This window comes from Phyllobates terribilis, unplaced genomic scaffold (assembly GCF_046119375.1).
Source record: "Phyllobates terribilis strain yellow unplaced genomic scaffold, ASM4611937v1 Scaffold_5__5_contigs__length_657084704, whole genome shotgun sequence".
Lineage (NCBI taxonomy): Eukaryota > Metazoa > Chordata > Amphibia > Anura > Dendrobatidae > Phyllobates > Phyllobates terribilis.
The window spans coordinates 483030170-483048321 of record NW_027362765.1 but is presented as its reverse complement, the minus strand read 5'-3'; positions in this window follow the sequence as shown (position 1 = coordinate 483048321).

Below are 18152 nucleotides of genomic sequence, written 5' to 3'. Positions count from 1 at the left end.
AAATCCAAATTTTTTTTTTTGCATGAACCCCTATGCCTCATTTTTTACCTTTTTACCTTTTTAGAATTTTGTGGCTGCTCTGTGGTTCTCTGAGCAGTGACGTCACCCTAACTACTCCCCTCCCCCCCATCTGCGGCATCAGCTAGCGGCGTAGCTTCCGGCCAGGGCACGCCGCGGTTCGAGCACCAGCTGATGATTCACGGCAAGGAGCATCTCTGGGAGGACGCTCCCATTACAGACTTTTTAACCGGCAGGCATTATACGGGGATTCCAGGACCTAGCACAATATTTTTTCTTTTTCCATTTTTATTTTTCCATTTTATTATTGACACTATTGTATTACGGCATTAGCCGTATTATTCCTGACATATGTTTACCCTGGAGTTCTAGATTCTTTCAGACACTTATTTTTGATGTTTGCGAGCGCGGTAGTATATACTCCATTCACTCCATTTATTCCCACAGTCAGGTGATCACACGAAGCCTCATCTACTACCAGCAGATGCATTTCTTCTAGCAATTGAATAGCGCGAGTGGGTGGTGATTTTTAATTATTTGATAGAGTTGGAAATCCCTGGAAATTGGTAGCCATCAGCTTTCAGGTGCACTTTAAACCTTATCAACAATCTTTAAATAAATGATCACTACATTTATTTTGGCATTGTGCTTACATTTTGTTTATAGAGAATGGCAGATTTTGCTATTTCACAGTCCAGTTTTCTTGCCTTTTGTTGATTATTGGACAATTTTATTTTTTAAAAGTTGGCTCATTTATATGGCAAAATCAATTGATCAGATACTAGATTTCCCACTAATGAAACTAGCAGAATTTGTAAAGATTTTCTTTTCTGTAAAGGGAAATGTGCCTGTCAATAAACATTTGAGCAACCATCATATCACCACTCCAGAGGTAATAAAGATAAACATATGTCCGTTTTTAAATAACTTTTTAATTAATTTTTCTATTACTACCTATACTATGGTGTTTGCATATGGACAAAGTGGCATTCAATTGACTACTGAGGTTTCCATTGATATATATATATAGTCTGTAATGGAAGATCCTGTATAAATGGTTAGGTATTAAAGTAAGGCAATTATCCATTGCATTACAATTCTTTTACTTGTATTGCATTTTCAATAAATAAGGAAGTAATTATAAAAAATACCTGAAATGTCCTCTGGAAGACTAAGCCAAGCTGTACACTGAAGAGTTTTTATCTTGAATGATTAATGACCTCCAAGGGTCTATTCTTCCTTTGGGGGGACAAGAGATAACAGTAACCTATTCTAAGTGACAAAGGAGGTTACGACTTTGCTACTGTATTGCTATGTGATTTGGGCATATGGGGATAATCTCTAGATACTCCTTTATCTGAGTTTTGACCCAACAAATAAACAAGAAGAATAACAGATGTGAAATGGTCCCATTTTGTTTCCAAATTCTTCTTTTGAAGTGCTAGATTAATGATGCATTTAAGATTGTTGATCTTGCCAAGAATGATTGTCACTATGAGGCAACATACTTTAGATGGTTGAAGGATGAAGCAAACATGAAAAACATCTTTATAAACCAGCAGAGATAGCTCTCAGTACAAATACTCAACGTTTGCCCTTTCAACTAAATGAAGATCTATTTATTAGAGGTATCTTGCACATCTTGGATAAACCACAAGAATAGTGAGAATTCTTATTTTCCCAATTTCTTCACTAAACTTCCTCATTGTCTTCATCCAGTAGTGGACAACCCCTTCTTAATTGCTTAAGTGCTTGACATAAAATCAAAAAATATGCAACTACCTTCCAGTTCTTAGCCATTCCTGTGATGTCCACACTTTTGATTCCTGTTGGTCACCTAAAATTGTTATGTCACATGACTGCTGTAGCCAATCTGCAGCCACTGATTAGCTGCAGTCTTCACACTTCTACACATTTTGATAAAATAAAAAGGGCTGCAGTTGATCATTAGCCACTGATTAGCAGCAGTATTCCTATGACATAATGTTATGTGAGCACTGGGAATCACAACGATGACATTGCAGAAGTCGCTCTGATCTAGGAGATAAGTATATGCTATTTATTTCTTGTGTGGGGCATTTAAAGGGAATCTGTCACCTAATCTAGGAGCAGCATACTATAGAGGCAGATACCCTGATTCCAGCAATGTGTCCCTTACTGGGCTGCTTGCTATAGTTTTGATAAATTCACTATTTTATCAGCAGAAGATTATCATTAGAAGACTAGTGAACCCGCTGCCATGTAGTCCTCTATATTTATTAGCTGATTGGCAGCTTTCTGCCTATGCACAGTGTACACAGAAAGCTGCCAATCAGTAAAACAGGACTAAAGTTTCTGCATTCCTTAAAGGAGTTGTCCGGTCAAAAGTGATTAATCTGCAGTCACTCTGTGTGACTGCAGACTTATGAATCCCCCCCCCAGCGCAGGCACTGTGCTCTGCGGGGATTCGCCGGTATGCGATCCGGAAAACGGAGTGTATGTATGTGTAATACATACCCCTGGCCATTCAGCGCTGTCTAGTGATGTGGACGGCCAGTGGGCCCGTCTGACTAGAAGGTGCAGCTTTGCTCAATACAAGTGTATGGAGAGCGAGGCCGCGCCCACTGGGCGGGGGTATGTATAACACATATATACCCTCCATTACTGGGTCTCTTGCCTGCGCTGGGGGGATTCATAAGTCTGCAGTCACACAGAGTGACTGCAGACTTATTACTTTTGACCAGACAACCCCTTTAATTATTTTTAACCTTGTAGAATAGTATACAATACTATACTATTTTTCAAAAGCATCAGAACTTGTCTGTATCCCTTTATCATGTTTGCCCTGAGCTTATGGTTTCAGGGTGTGAAGGTTAGTGTGGTCAAATGCTTTAGGCCACTTTAGTGCATATTACACTTGAATTTCCCATGGGTCAATAAGGTAAGTAATGGTGTTTTCTACCTGAAGATGGCGGCTGGTAGTCACCACTCTCTCTATCTTGTAGCAAGCTCAATTTTCAGTAGTCCCAAGCAGATCTTTCGGCCTCAAGTTGCACTAATTAACTAACCTACTGCCAGGAGCTTTGGCTGCCTATGCTTAGTTTCGGTTACCTAAATACCATTCACTGCATCTAAGGTACCGTAATTCCCTATTTTATATTCTGAACTACAAACATTTTCTAGGTGGTTAAAAGTCCAACCAAGTGATAAGATTATATCTTAGCACCCCTCAAACTTAACCAACCTAAAACTTCTTTTTTTCCCCCAAAAAATATCTACCTTGTTTATTACAACATTATGGTTTAGCTTCCAGACTACCTGTTGTTTGTAGAAATCGCACAGGTCTCCACAGTCAGAAGCATCAGGAGATCATGATTATATGGTTCATAGACACCACTCTAAGAGAAAATAGCTCCTCTGCAGGGAAAGAGATAAATGAGTACATGTACCATACCTCATCTACTGTACAGTATTCATGAAGAGGATCTGTGACAACATCCGGTTACAAAGTAGGATGGAGATCTGATACAGCTACTATATCTTGACCAGGCCATGGCTTCATCAGTAGCAGAACTTCCAATCCTTTACTTTTATGACCAGGACCAGAACCTGGAAATCTTCCTGCAGCAAACTCCTTGGAGGAGTTAAAGGTGAAAACTAGGAAATTCACTGGGTTGCCAGCATCTGGTGCAAGGTCATTATTGCACCATCCAATAATGCCCCCTTTAGAAAAAATGAATGCCTCCTTAGTGCCCCCTTAAAAAGTAATGATGTCTTCTGAGTGCCCATGCAAAGTAATAATTCCACCTTTGTTCCAGATAAAAAAGTTTGTACTCATCTAATCATGACCAACCGGGTGTCTTCTCCAATGTATACACTGTGGTCCAGCACAAGTAGAGCAATGTAGTGACATCATTGCATATCCATGCCAGAAAACTTCTACTACCTGCATCTCATAGTGTGGAGGGTGGTGGAGCAGGATGGAGAGTGGTGCTCTACAACAGGATCCAACTGTACCACCATCACTGCTCTGGTACATGTCATATTGTCGTTTAGAAAGTCCATGTTCTGGTACACTAGTATGTGACCCTATAAATTCGCTTTACTTACTTTTTTTTGTTTAATGTTTTATTTTCCAGTGAAACTGAAAGCTAAGTTCCAAATTCTGCTTGGTTCATTTTAAAGCAAACCTGTCATCAGTAAACTACATGCAGTGTCAGGTTGGCGCCATTACATTGATTAAAATGATACCTGGGTTGATGAAATCCGTCCTGTGGTTGCTGGTTAATTTTATTTGCAGTTTGGAGATAATTAGATTCTGGTGCTTTGCGGTGGGCGTGTGGGCGGGGCTTTCGTTGGTGCTCTGTTCTCATATTCATCATTGTGGTTTAAATGACAGGTCACTGGTCCTTTAGTGACCTGCCTCTTATTTTAAATACTGCTCTTGTGCAGTTCATGTTATTGTCTTTGAAAATTTTTTTTTAACTTTAGCAAAATGGCGACTATCGCTTGCCAAATTATCTCGGCCATTTTGCAGGAGCAAATTTTTATTTTGATCCAAGAAAGTGGCCGCGGCATGTGCGCAGTAGCATCTATTGCCAAATGATAGCTGCTACTGCGCATGCAGAGACCTGTCATTTAAGCCATAATGATGAATATGAGAACAGAGCACCAACGAAGGCCCCGCCCACAGGCCGCCCCAGAGCACGAGAATCTAATGATCTCCAAACGACAAATAAAGAGTAAACAAGAACCACAGGATGGATTTCATCAACCAAGGTATCATTTTAATCAGGGTAACGGTGCCTGACACTGCCTGTAGTTTACTTAGCACAATCCTGATGACAGGTTTGCTTTAACAGAAAGAATACCAGGAATAAATAAACTGAAACAATATCAGTAAACTACCAAAAGCCATTTTTATTTATTCCTTCCTATTCTGATATTGCCATTTTTGCTGCTAAACACCATGGCTGCTTATGTCTCCATAAACAACAATTAGGCTATGTGCCCACGATGCAGAAATGCTCCGGATTTTTTCCTGAGCGTTTCTGCATCTCCCTGACAGAAAAAAGACATGCGGATTGTACATGCAGATTGTACATGCGTTTTTCCAGCCAGGGACATGCGGATGTGAAGCGTTCTTCACATGCATTTCCGCATGCGGGTTGACAAGTGCTTTCCAAGCGATTTTAGCATCACTTGGAAAGTGCTTGACAACTTGGTCACACTATATAAATACATGCAACCGGCATGGATTTATATAGTGTGACCCCAAAGAATGGTGAAAAATAAAAAATAAATCTATACTTACCTTCTGATGGCCCTGCAGTCTTGCTTTGCTCCGTCCTGGCTTCCCGGCAGCACGCGGCCACTCATCATGGGCACACAGACTTAAGCTAAAACCCACATAATGTATGGTCAATAAAATGCAGCAAAACATCAATGAGATATCTCTAGCAATATATCTTCTTATATACATATGTAGTATATCTAACAAGATGTCTTCTATACACTGATAAACAAATAGACTGGGTCTGAGTGACATTGCTCAACCTAAGGCACTTGTGCAGACATGTTATTTTGTGAGGTTACACATGAAAAGGAAGTGCATTTAATCCCAACTGATGATGTAACTACAAAGGTAAAGGTTTGGAAAGTTCAAAAACTGGATGCCCCTGGGGTACCAGATTCGGTAGCAAAATATTTACATAGTTTATGTAAAGAAACAATAATCAAACAATTAACAAATGTGTAGACCAAATAATATATATTATTATATTTAGAATGCATTTTTAGTGCCATCATATTCCACAGCATTTTACAGGTATCATCATCACTGTCCTCATAAGGGCTCTCAATCTAAATGCCCTATGTCTTTGGCGTGTGGGAGAAATCAGAGGAAACCCACGCAAACATGGGGAGAACATACAAACTCCTTCCTGTTGTTTTCCTTGGTGGGAAGCGCTGCAAAGCAACAGTGCTAAACACTCAGCCACTGTAGAGTTGAGTGCATCATTTGAAATTCTCTTTTGTCCGCTTGACCGAATTTCCCCCCGAAATATGATTTGAAGCTAATAAATTCACCAGAAATCTTTCAATACTGCAAAGCCTCTAATTGCCCAGAAAATACCGGTTAAACATTCTGAGATCTCTTTAGGAGTATATTAAACCTCTTTTTAGCTCTTTAATGCAAACACAGCCTTATCAATGGCCAAGAGACCTGAACCTATCTGGATAGAGGTGAATGGAAGGTGGTAACCAATAGCATATTCAGGGAACTGATGGGTTCTTATGACATTTGTCAGCCAACTGAATGCCTCATGCCTGTTATCTGATCTCTTCTGTAATGTCCAGCCTGTCCAGCATGTGTTGTAGGGCGCTGTCATTTTTACTTTATACAGCAATACTGCTCTATTACTGTATATAAAATGAGTGATCAAACGATTGCAGGTTCAAGTGGGAATTAACAAATAAATAAAAAAAATTTAAAAAGTTTTTAAAATGATAAAAAAGTAAAAAAATATAAATTTAAATTAGCTCCCAGCCCCCCTTTTTTCCCCAATTAAAAATAAAGAAATGTAAAAATGTTAAAAACTATACATTGAGAGCCCTAATGGGGACAGTGCCCATAATGTCTGTAAAGCACAGTAGAATTAATGACGCTATATAAGTGAGTAAAGTAAATAAATAAATATATGGTATCACTACTTCCAGAAAAGTCAAATCTATTAAAATGTAAAACTAATTAAGCTGATCAGTAAATGCTGTAAAGAGGAAAAAAGTCAACACACCAGAATTGTGGTTTTATAGTTGCTGTACTAATGTAAAAAAATGTAATAAGAATAAAAAAAACACAGCATGCACCCCAAAATTGTATAAATAAAAATATCAACATGCCATGAAAAATATAAGCCACTACACAGGTCCATTGATGGTAATATAAAAAAGTCATTGGTCCTAGAAAATGACTACAAAAAACTATTTTTTTTGCAAAGTTAAGAATTTTTTTAAGTTAATAAAATAGTAAAAAAAAACTAAACATGTTTGGTATCTCTGTAATCAAATTGATTTAGAAAATCATGCTTCCAGGTAATTTTTACTGCACACTTAACATTGTAAAAATAAAACTAAAAAAAAACAATGGCAGAATTGCTTTTTTTTCACCATTTCAACTTGCTTAAAAAAATTTTTTCTTTCACTTAGGCTATGTGCCCACGATGCAGAAATGCTCCGGATTTTTCCTGAGCGTTTCTAATCTCCCTGGCAGAAAAAACGCATGTGGATTGTACATGCGGATTGTACATGCGTTTTCCTGCCAGGGACATGCTGAAGTGAAGCGTTCTTCACTTGCATTTCTGCATGCGGGTTGACAAGCGCTTTCCAAGTGATTTTAGCATCACTTGGAAAGTGCTTGACAACTTGGTCACACTATATACAGTGCCTACAAGTAGTATTCAACCCCCTGCAGATTTAGCTGGTTTGATAAGATGCAAATAAGTTAGAGCCTTCAAACTGCAAACGAGAGTAGGTTTTATGAACAGAAGCATAAATCTTACAAACCAAAAAGTTATGTTGCTCAGTTGAATTTTATTAAATTTTAAACATAAAAGTGTGGGTCAATTATTATACAACCCCTATGTTTAATATTTTGTGGAATAACCCTTGTTTGTGTGACACCCCAGGGGTCTGGTTGTCACAGTGATAGAGATATTACGTCTGAGAGCAGGTGGGAGGTCCTTTGGTCAGGGATCCTGTGCATGCCACACCTCCTGCCCAGCCTTGGGAGGGGAAGAACTTCCCCTGTATAAACCCGGGGCTGAGGCAGGGTTAGAGAGTCCAGGAAGAGTAGAGACAAGAGCAGCATAGGAAGCAGCAGAGTCACAAGGAGTCAGGGGCTGGCAGCTAAAGAGCTCGCCCTGACTAAGAAGATTCTTTACCGGACCCGGAGTCCGAGGCTGTGGGAACTAACTTCTACCCAGCAGCAGAATCCGCCAGGCAGGGGATTTCAGGTCCCCTGGCCCAGAAGCCCGAAGGCCCGGTCACACGCGTGGGACCAGCACTGCCATCGTGGAGCGGAAGCCATTAGAAGGCCCCGAGTCACCGGCCATACGGGTGAGCACCACACGGTACACTCAGGGACGTGGGCTACTTACATCAGCTTCTAGCAAGGTAGCCAGAAGAGTACAGTCAGCTTGGGAGGCCTACAACTACGCCTGGCCAGGGGAGATCCCATCTGCTCAAGGACTGACCAGGCCCCGTTCGCTAGCAAGTACTCCGGGAGGGTCTATCGTTGTTACCAGTAAAGACCCTGAACGCTACCATACCGTCTCTGAGTGGTTCCTGCTACCCCCATCATCCACGTCGGCTGCCCTGAGGCCATACCCCTCCCGTTGGGGGTTATACTATCACGCTGCACCATCCTTCCACCGGCCTCAGCGGTCTGCCCTGCAGCAGCAGCCCCCTGGCTGCATTCAACGGGTGGCGTAGTCATCAACCATTTTCTACCGCTAACAGACTGCCGTCCAGTTTGACTCCCTGGGCACGGACCGGGTCACCGCCACAAGACTACAACCCTAAACAGATCCGGCTCCGGGTAAGCTCCCGCGTGCGCAACGCAGCGCGACACAGGCCCAGGGGCGCGTCAACTTTGGCGTAGTCGGCAGGATCACGTGCCCGCAACCACCGGGTACTGCGTGCCTGAAAAGCAAAGACTGTTCAAACTTACCAGTGGTGAAGATTCCCGCCATCGGTGAAGATTCCCGCCATCCGGCGCCATCTTCAGCCTTCTTCCCGCCATCGGTGAAGTTTCCCGCCATCCGGCGCCATCTTCAGCCTTCTTCCCGCCATCCGTGGAGTTTTCCCGCCATTGGACGCCATCTTGAGGACGCCGCGCGGGAAGAAGAGGGGCGTGGACTCCGAAAGCGCGCGAGAACTGAAGCCCCGCCTCACGTCTGGACGTTGCGTAAGGTCCTGGAAGGAGCCCAGCAGACGCCGACGTCACAGGAGCGCGACGGAAGGTCCTCAACCCTGACGATCCACTGCGGAGCCGCGGCCTACGGAACAGGATCATCGCAAGGTAGGCCACGGTCCACTAGGGGGGAGGAAGATGTCGGATACGGAGGAGAGCTCCACTGCCTCAACCCCCGCCAGCGCTACCGCTGTTGCAGTTATGCCCTTCACCATGCCCTATATCCCGGGAGCAGCTTGGCTACCCCAGTACTCAGGGGAGTCACATACCCTGCATGACTTTAGAGAAAAGCTGGATAGCCTCTTCCAGGTGTACCCCCTCACAGAAGAGCAAAAAGTGAGCATCCTGGTGGCCCAACTAACTGGGGCAGCCAAAAGGGAAGTAAAATCCTGGCCACCTGGGAGGAAGACTGTCGCAGGGATACTAACCCGGCTGAAGGACACCTTTGATACCCGCACCTCAGCCGAGATTAAACTTAGATTCTACGGGTGCAAGCAGCGAGCGCATGAGAGTATAAGGGACTATGCACTCAACCTACAAGAGGCCCTGAGGGCCATTAAGCAGACCGACCCTAATGGAGTGGGAAACGAGGACAGGCTGTTGACCGAACAATTTATAGAGGGTTTATATTGCAATGCCCACCGCACCCAGTTGCGGGCAATGGCCTTACAGGACCCTCATCTAGAATTTGCACAGTTCAAGGACAGAGCCATCCGGGTGCTCCGAGAACCGGCACCAGGTGGCGTTGTGACCCACAGACGCCCCACTACCACTTACTACCAGGAGGCGGCGCCCTTGTCAGCAGGGCCTGTGGGAGCTGATGTGCAGGCTTTGGACAATGACCCGGCTCCAGACCTACACCATCAGGTCCAAGAGCTAGCTAAAAGCGTTGCTGCGCTAACCCGAACTGTGCAGTCTTTACAGGTTTCCACTCCAGGGAAGATCCAGCTGGCATCCGGACCGGAGGACATCCCGTGGCGTCGACCAAGGAGGACCCCACCGGCCGGAGGAAGACCCAGTGACCGATACAGCGAGGACGGACGACCCATCTGCCGCCGCTGCAATCAACCCGGACATATGGAAAGGTACTGTTCTTTAAACGGGCACAACCTGGGGTAGAGGGCCAACCCCCAGGAAAAAGATCACCAGGCCCATCGAACTGGCGCGACAGATATGTGGGAGGACGTCCAGTCTTGCCTGTGGTACTGGATGGCATTCCCATGAGTGCCCTACTGGACACCGGGTCACAGGTCACCACCATCCCGTACGTGCTCTTCAAGCAGTACTGGAATGACTCGGATATTACCCGCTACCCTGACGACGACTTGAGTATCATCGCCAGCAATGGTCAGCCCGTGCCACAGATCGGATTTAAAGAGGTGACCATCAAAATTGGTAGAGTCGAACTGGCCGCACAGGGACTGATCATTGTAGATATTGACAAACATGAGAGTCACCCAAAAATAACTCTAGGAACTAATGTAATTGAAAATTGTCTTGCAGAGGTGATTTTCCTTTTACAGCAGGTTGCCAAGAATGCCAGCTCCGGCGAGCAGCGGGTGCTCCAGAAAGAGATCCGGGCACTGATGCAACGGCAACAAGTGGAACTCTCCGGCGGTGAGATTGGTAGCGTAAGAATGTGTGACCCTTTTCCTATTGCCATGCCCCCAAAAAGTGAAATGATGATTTGGTGCCGGGCAGCTATTGGTCTGAGAGGTAGAGATTACCAGGCAATGGTAGAACCAGTTTACTCAGACAGTAGGCCCACCATTTTGACAGCACGGGGGGTGGTCAATGTACGCCATGGGAGGGTGCCCGTTCGCATAATAAATATCGGGGAGAGGGAAGTGTACCTGCCCCGGTATGCCACGCTAGCCAAATTATATACCACTAATCAAAATTCTATACAATCTGTGGAACCCTTGCCTCCATCTCACCCGGAGGAAGGTAACGGCTCTAAGAAAGACATGGAGGACTGGTGTCAGCAACTACATCTGGGTACTGACTCCACTCCCTCACACCAGAAACAAGGAGTCTATCGGGTGGTTCAAGAGTATGAGAGAGTGTTTAGTAAACACCCGTTAGACTTCGGGCGAGTCAAGGGGGTAGAACACCGCATCCCCACGGGAGATCATCCTCCCATAAAAGAGAGGTATCGACCCGTACCCCCTGCACATTACCAACACGCCAAGGGGATGCTTAGAGACATGAAGGAGGCTGGGGTAATCCGGGATAGCTGTAGCCCCTGGGCAGCCCCACTAGTTTTAGTCAAAAAGAAAGACAACACCATGAGGATGTGTGTAGATTACCGGAAAATCAACCGTATCACACACAAGGATGCGTACCCCTTACCAAGAATAGAGGAGTCATTGGCTGCTTTAAGATCTGCTAACTTCTTCTCTACCTTGGATCTCACTAGCGGGTACTGGCAGGTTCCTGTAGCAGAGGCGGACCGGGAGAAGACCGCATTCACCACCCCGATGGGACTTAGCGAGTTCACCTGCATGCCGTTCGGACTCTGCAACGCCCCAGGAACCTTCCAACGATTAATGGAGTGCTGTCTGGGCCACAGAAACTTCGAGACGGTCCTGTTGTACCTGGACGATGTCATCGTATACTCCAAAACTTATGAGGACCACCTGAAACACCTGGCGGAGGTGTTCGAAGCTCTGGCGAGTTACGGCCTAAAGGTGAAACCCTCCAAGTGTCACCTCCTGAAACCAAAGGTGCAATACCTGGGACACGTGGTGAGCGCTGACGGAGTGGCTCCCGACCCCGATAAGATCACCGCAATTAAGGGATGGCCAAGCCCCTCCAGCGTAAAAGAAGTGCGGCAGTTCCTAGGGTTGGTAGGCTACTACCGAAGGTTTATTCCCAGTTTCACCAAAAAGGCAGCACCTATGCAGGACCTCCTGATAGGCCAGTCCCGGAAGGCCAAGAACCAGAAGCCGCCCTTCAAATGGGAAAAGCTAGAAGAAGAGTCCTTCCGCCAGCTGAAGATGGCCCTCACGGGGGATGAAATCTTGGCGTACCCGGACTATAGCCAGCCCTTCATCCTCTACACCGACGCCAGTAACATCGGGCTAGGAGCCGTACTGTCCCAGATTCAGCAGGGGAGAGAACGAGTAATCTCCTATGCCAGCCGAAAACTGCGACCCACCGAAAGGAACCCCGAAAATTACAGCTCATTTAAGCTAGAGTTCCTGGCCGTGGTATGGGCAGTCACCGAGCGCTTTAGGCATTACCTCGCTTCTTCCCGGTTCACCGTATACACGGATAACAACCCGTTGACACACCTGGACACGGCAAGACTCGGTGCCCTGGAGCAGAGGTGGATGGCCCGTCTGTCCAACTACGAGTTCACAATTAAATACCGGGCAGGGCGCTCCAATACCAACGCGGACGCCCTGTCCAGGATGCCCAACCTGCCGGACGGAGGAGAAGATCCGGAGGGACTGGAAGAAGTTGAACTCCCTGCGTTCCACCGTCATGGGACTATCCAGTATTCCCACCGGGTAAGGAGTAAGCAGGCTGCTACGTTGAACCCCTTACCTCACTACAACTGGGCGGAAACGCAAGACAGCGACCCTGCCGTCCGACTGGTGAAGGAGATGCTGACTCGCCCGGAGGCTAGCCTGGAATCAGACGCTCCAGAGGAAGCCAAACAACTATGGGCAGAGAAGAGTCGACTGTTCCTTTACAAGGGGAAGTTGTGCCGCAGAATGGTTAACTCCAGGACGCATGAACTACTCTGGCAAGTAGTGGTGCCACGAAGAGACGCAGCCATGGTGATGGAGGCATACCACGACGGAGCTGGACACTTCGGGTGGAAAAAGCTGGAGTTCCTGCTGCGCGAGCGGTTCCACTGGGTAGGCATGAGGGGAACCATCGAGAAGTGGTGCAGAGACTGTGGCCCGTGCAATCTGAGAAGGAAGGACCGGGCCAGCCAGAAGACTCCCCTGCAGTCCATCGTCACCCGGCAACCGTTGGAACTGGTAGCCTTGGATCATGTAAAACTGACCCCCAGCAGAAGTGGCTACGTCTACGCGTTAACCATCGTGGATCATTACTCCCGGTTTCTGGTTGTCGTCCCCGTCAAGGACTTAACGGCTCGAACAGCAGCTAGAGCCTTCCAGCAGCACTTTTGCCGTCCACACGGGTACCCGGACCAAGTGCTGACAGACCAGGGACCTGCCTTTGAAGCGGAGGTCTTCCAGGAATTCTGCAATCTGTATGGCTGCCGGAAGATAAGGACGACACCCTACCATCCGCAAACTAATGGACTTTGTGAGAAAATGAACCAGGTGGTAATGGATCTTCTAAAAACGTTGCCCCTGGAAGAACGCAGTCTGTGGCCTGAGAAGTTGCCCGATCTGGTGGACCTATACAACCACATCCCGGTAGGTTCCACCAACTGTACCCCGGCTTACCTAATGAGGGCAAGACCTGGTAAGTTACCTGTTGACCTGGAAATGGGAGTCCTGACACCCGAGGACACTTCACCAGAAACAGACTGGGACACAGAGAGGCAGCAGCAGTACCGGAAAGTACAGGAGAGCGTGGAGCGAAGTCTCTGTCAGGCTAGGGAAAGACAAGAGAAGACTTACAACCAGTATGCTCCCGCTGTTCCCCTGGTACCCGGAGAGCAGGTCTTGAAGAGGAAGAGACGGCTCCACAAGTTGGACGACCAGTGGGAGAAGGACCCGTACACCGTACTGCCCTCAAGCCACGAGAACCCGAAGGTCTGTACCATCAGTAAAGACGGAGGGGAAACCACAGCCATTGTATCCCGGGACCACCTGAAGAAGTGCCCCGAACAACTGAGGAACCCTGAGGAGGAACAGGAAGACCATCGACCCGTGGAAGAAAGGGAAGATATGGTTAGTACCGTGCTCGGGGACTTCCCTCGGTCTTGGACTCAAGTCAATGGTGCAGTTGTGGTACCCGTACTCACCTTCCTCCAACCATCATCCCAGGAACCTACGGAGCAACGGGTAGAGCTGGAAGAGCAGCCGGTCCAGGAGGCAGAAGACTCCACCCAAGCGGAACAGGAGAATCCACCCTCTGCTTATAGTGAGCCTGCCGTACCCCTAGTGAGACAAAGAGCCGGTAGACAGCTGCCCAGTTTACCCTTGACAGCTCCTACACCCTGTAGTTCAGGGCCAGACAGTCAGCTCCGTAGGTCCACTAGGGCCACTAGAGGCCAGTTACCCGCACGTTGGAGGATCTAAATGTTTAAGTTGTTTTACAATGTTTACCTGTTTATTGTTGCTTGTGTGTAATTTTGTGTTTCTAGTTGTTTTCAGGAGTCTTCGGTGGATTTACCGGGAATCCTTTGTATATAGTTGGAGCGTAACCCAGGATGGACTAGAGACTGTTAAGGACTCGGGGTAGGACAGACCCCTACCTGGTTACGTCTCCCTGTGTTGGTGAAATGGACACCTTTGCTTTTCTTCAAAGACTGCACCCGGTTGCGGACATCCGTGACCATCTTATTGTGTTTCCTTATTGTATTTTATTGTTCTTTGATATACCTTGTTATATTTTTCTAAAAAGTGTTTAGTCCCGGAGTACTAAATTTCACTAGGGGGGAGTGTGACACCCCAGGGGTCTGGTTGTCACAGTGATAGAGATATTACGTCTGAGAGCAGGTGGGAGGTCCTTTGGTCAGGGATCCTGTGCATGCCACACCTCCTGCCCAGCCTTGGGAGGGGAAGAACTTCCCCTGTATAAACCCGGGGCTGAGGCAGGGTTAGAGAGTCCAGGAAGAGTAGAGACAAGAGCAGCATAGGAAGCAGCAGAGTCACAAGGAGTCAGGGGCTGGCAGCTAAAGAGCTCGCCCTGACTAAGAAGATTCTTTACCGGACCCGGAGTCCGAGGCTGTGGGAACTAACTTCTACCCAGCAGCAGAATCCGCCAGGCAGGGGATTTCAGGTCCCCTGGCCCAGAAGCCCGAAGGCCCGGTCACACGCGTGGGACCAGCACTGCCATCGTGGAGCGGAAGCCATTAGAAGGCCCCGAGTCACCGGCCATACGGGTGAGCACCACACGGTACACTCAGGGACGTGGGCTACTTACATCAGCTTCTAGCAAGGTAGCCAGAAGAGTACAGTCAGCTTGGGAGGCCTACAACTACGCCTGGCCAGGGGAGATCCCATCTGCTCAAGTACTGACCAGGCCCCGTTCGCTAGCAAGTACTCCGGGAGGGTCTATCGTTGTTACCAGTAAAGACCCTGAACGCTACCATACCGTCTCTGAGTGGTTCCTGCTACCCCCATCATCCACGTCGGCTGCCCTGAGGCCATACCCCTCCCGTTGGGGGTTATACTATCACGCTGCACCATCCTTCCACCGGCCTCAGCGGTCTGCCCTGCAGCAGCAGCCCCCTGGCTGCATTCAACGGGTGGCGTAGTCATCAACCATTTTCTACCGCTAACAGACTGCCGTCCAGTTTGACTCCCTGGGCACGGACCGGGTCACCGCCACAAGACTACAACCCTAAACAGATCCGGCTCCGGGTAAGCTCCCGCGTGCGCAACGCAGCGCGACACAGGCCCAGGGGCGCGTCATTTGCAATTACAGCTAATAATCGTCTTTTATAAGACCTGATCAGGCCGGCACAGGTCTGTGGAGTTATCTTGGCCCACTCCTCCATGCAGATCTTCTCCAAGTTATCTAGGTTCTTTGGGTGTCTCATGTGGACTTTATTCTTGAGCTCCTTCCACAAGTTTTCAATTGGGTTAAGGTCAGGAGACTGACTAGGCCACTCCAACACCTTGACTTTTTCCCTATTGAACCAGGCCTTGGTTTTATTGGCTGTGTGCTTTGGGTCGTTGTCTTGTTGGAAGATGAAATTACGACCCATCTTAAGATCCTTGATGGAGGAGCGAAGGTTCTTGGCCAAAATCTCCAGGTAGGCCGTGCTATCCATCTTCCCATGGATGCGGACCAGATGGCCAGGCCCCTTGGCTGAGAAACAGCCCCACAGCATGATGCTGCCACCACCATGCTTGACTATAGGGATGGTATTCTTGGGGTCGTATGCAGTGCCATCCAGTCTCCAAACGTCACGTGTGTGGTTGGCACCAAAGATCTCGATCTTGGTCTCATCAGACCATAGAACCTTGAACCAGTCTGTCTCGGAGTCCTCCAAGTGATCATGAGCAAACTGTAGACGAGCCTTGACATGACGCTTTGAAAGTAAAGGTACCTTACGGGCTCGTCTGGAACGGAGACCATTGCGGTGGAGTACGTTACTTATGGTATTGACTGAAACCAATGTCCCCACTGCCATGAGATCTTCCCGGAGCTCCTTCCTTGTTGTCCTTGGGTTAGCCTTGACTCTTCGGACAAGCCTGGCCTCGGCACAGGAGGACACTTTCAAAGGCTGTCCTGGCCGTGGAAGGCTAACAGTAGTTCCATAAGCCTTCCACTTACGGATGATGCTCCCAACAGTGGAGACAGGTAGGCCCAACTCCTTGGAAAAGGTTTTGTACCCCTTGCCAGCCTTGTGACCCTTCATGATCTTGTCTCTGATGGCCTTGGAATGCTCCTTTGTCTTTCCCATGTTGACCATGTCTGAGTGCTGTTCACAAGTTTGGGGAGGGTCTTAAATAGTCAGAAAAGGCTGGCAAAAGAGATCTTTAATCCACACATGTGAAGCTCATTATTCTTGGTGCCTGAACTACTTCTTAATACTTTAGGGGGACCAAACAGAATTCTTGTGGTTTGAGGGGTTGAATAATAAATGACACTCTGAATTAACTTTTTACGTTTAAAAAAAAAAACAAAAAACAAAACAAAAACAAAATTTGCTGCAGTGCATTTCCCACTTCCAGGCTGATCTACAGTACAAATGTCACAATGCCAAGTTAATTCCGCATGTGTCAACCAGCTAAATCTGCAGGGGGTTGAATACTACTTGTAGGCACTGTAAATCCATGCAAACGGCATGGATTTATATAGTGTGACCCGAGAGAATGTCAAAAAATAAAAAATAAATCTATACTTACCTTCTGATGGCCCCCGCAGTCTTGCTTCGCTCGGTCCTGACTGGCGGCAGATCGCGGTACACTGAAGGACCTGCCAACGTCAGCATCGCGTGACCCGTCACATAACTATGACGTCAGCGCAGGTCCTCCAATCCATTCTGATCTGCCGGCGAGGGAGGACGAACGCACCGGGGGCCGTCAGAAGGTAAGCATAACATTTATTTTTTATTTTATTCTTTTTTTTTTACAGTTTCTATGAAACCAGGGTCCGGAGGAGAGAGTCTCCTCTCCTCTAGACCTGGGTACCATCCGCACATTGAACGCATGTATTCCGCATGTGCTTATCTAGTGAAGCGGAATACATGCGTTCCAATGCAAGTCAATAGCGGCGAAAACGCAGCGCTTCCGCAAAATAATAATAATTGTTAGCGTTTTTTTCCGCAATGATAATCCGCAGCAGAAATTTCCGCAGCATGTGCATAGCACATGCGGATTATCATTGGGGAACATTGCAGGCCTTCTACCATGCGTTTTTTAAGGGTTTATGCAGCGTTTTTGCCGCTGCGGAAATGCTTAAAAAACGCATCGTGGGCACACAGCCTTACTCTACAAAAATGAATGATGTCATTCCAGACTACAACCCATCTTGAAAAAAACAAGCTCTCTACTTCTTCGTTGCCTGGACCCGTAGAAGCGTGATAGACATGCGAAACGGCCGTCGTCCGCAAAAGGCGCTGCTTCCCTGCATTTTTAATGGAAATGGAATAAAAGAAGATTTTATTACATCGGTGTGCCACCTCGCTTTCTTCATGTATGAATCTCGTACTTCTATGTTTTTGCAAAAAAAAAAGTAATGGCTATTTGAAAGAGGAGAGGAAAAAAATCGCTCACCCACACGTCGCCATACTTTCAGTCTGTCATCTGTCCTGTACAATGAAAACCGTGGTTCATCAGTGAAGAGAACAACTCTCCAACATGCCAGACACCTTTGAATGTGAGTAATTGCCAAACTATAGTCAGGTGGAGACCCCAGTGAGGACGACGAGCATGCAGATGACAGTTTGAGCAGAAATTCTTTGGTTATGCAAACCGATTGTTGCAGCAGCTGTCCGGGTGGCTTGTCTCAGATGATCTTGAAGGTGAAGATGCTGGATGTTGAGGTCCTGGGCTGGTTTGATTACACGTGGTCTGCA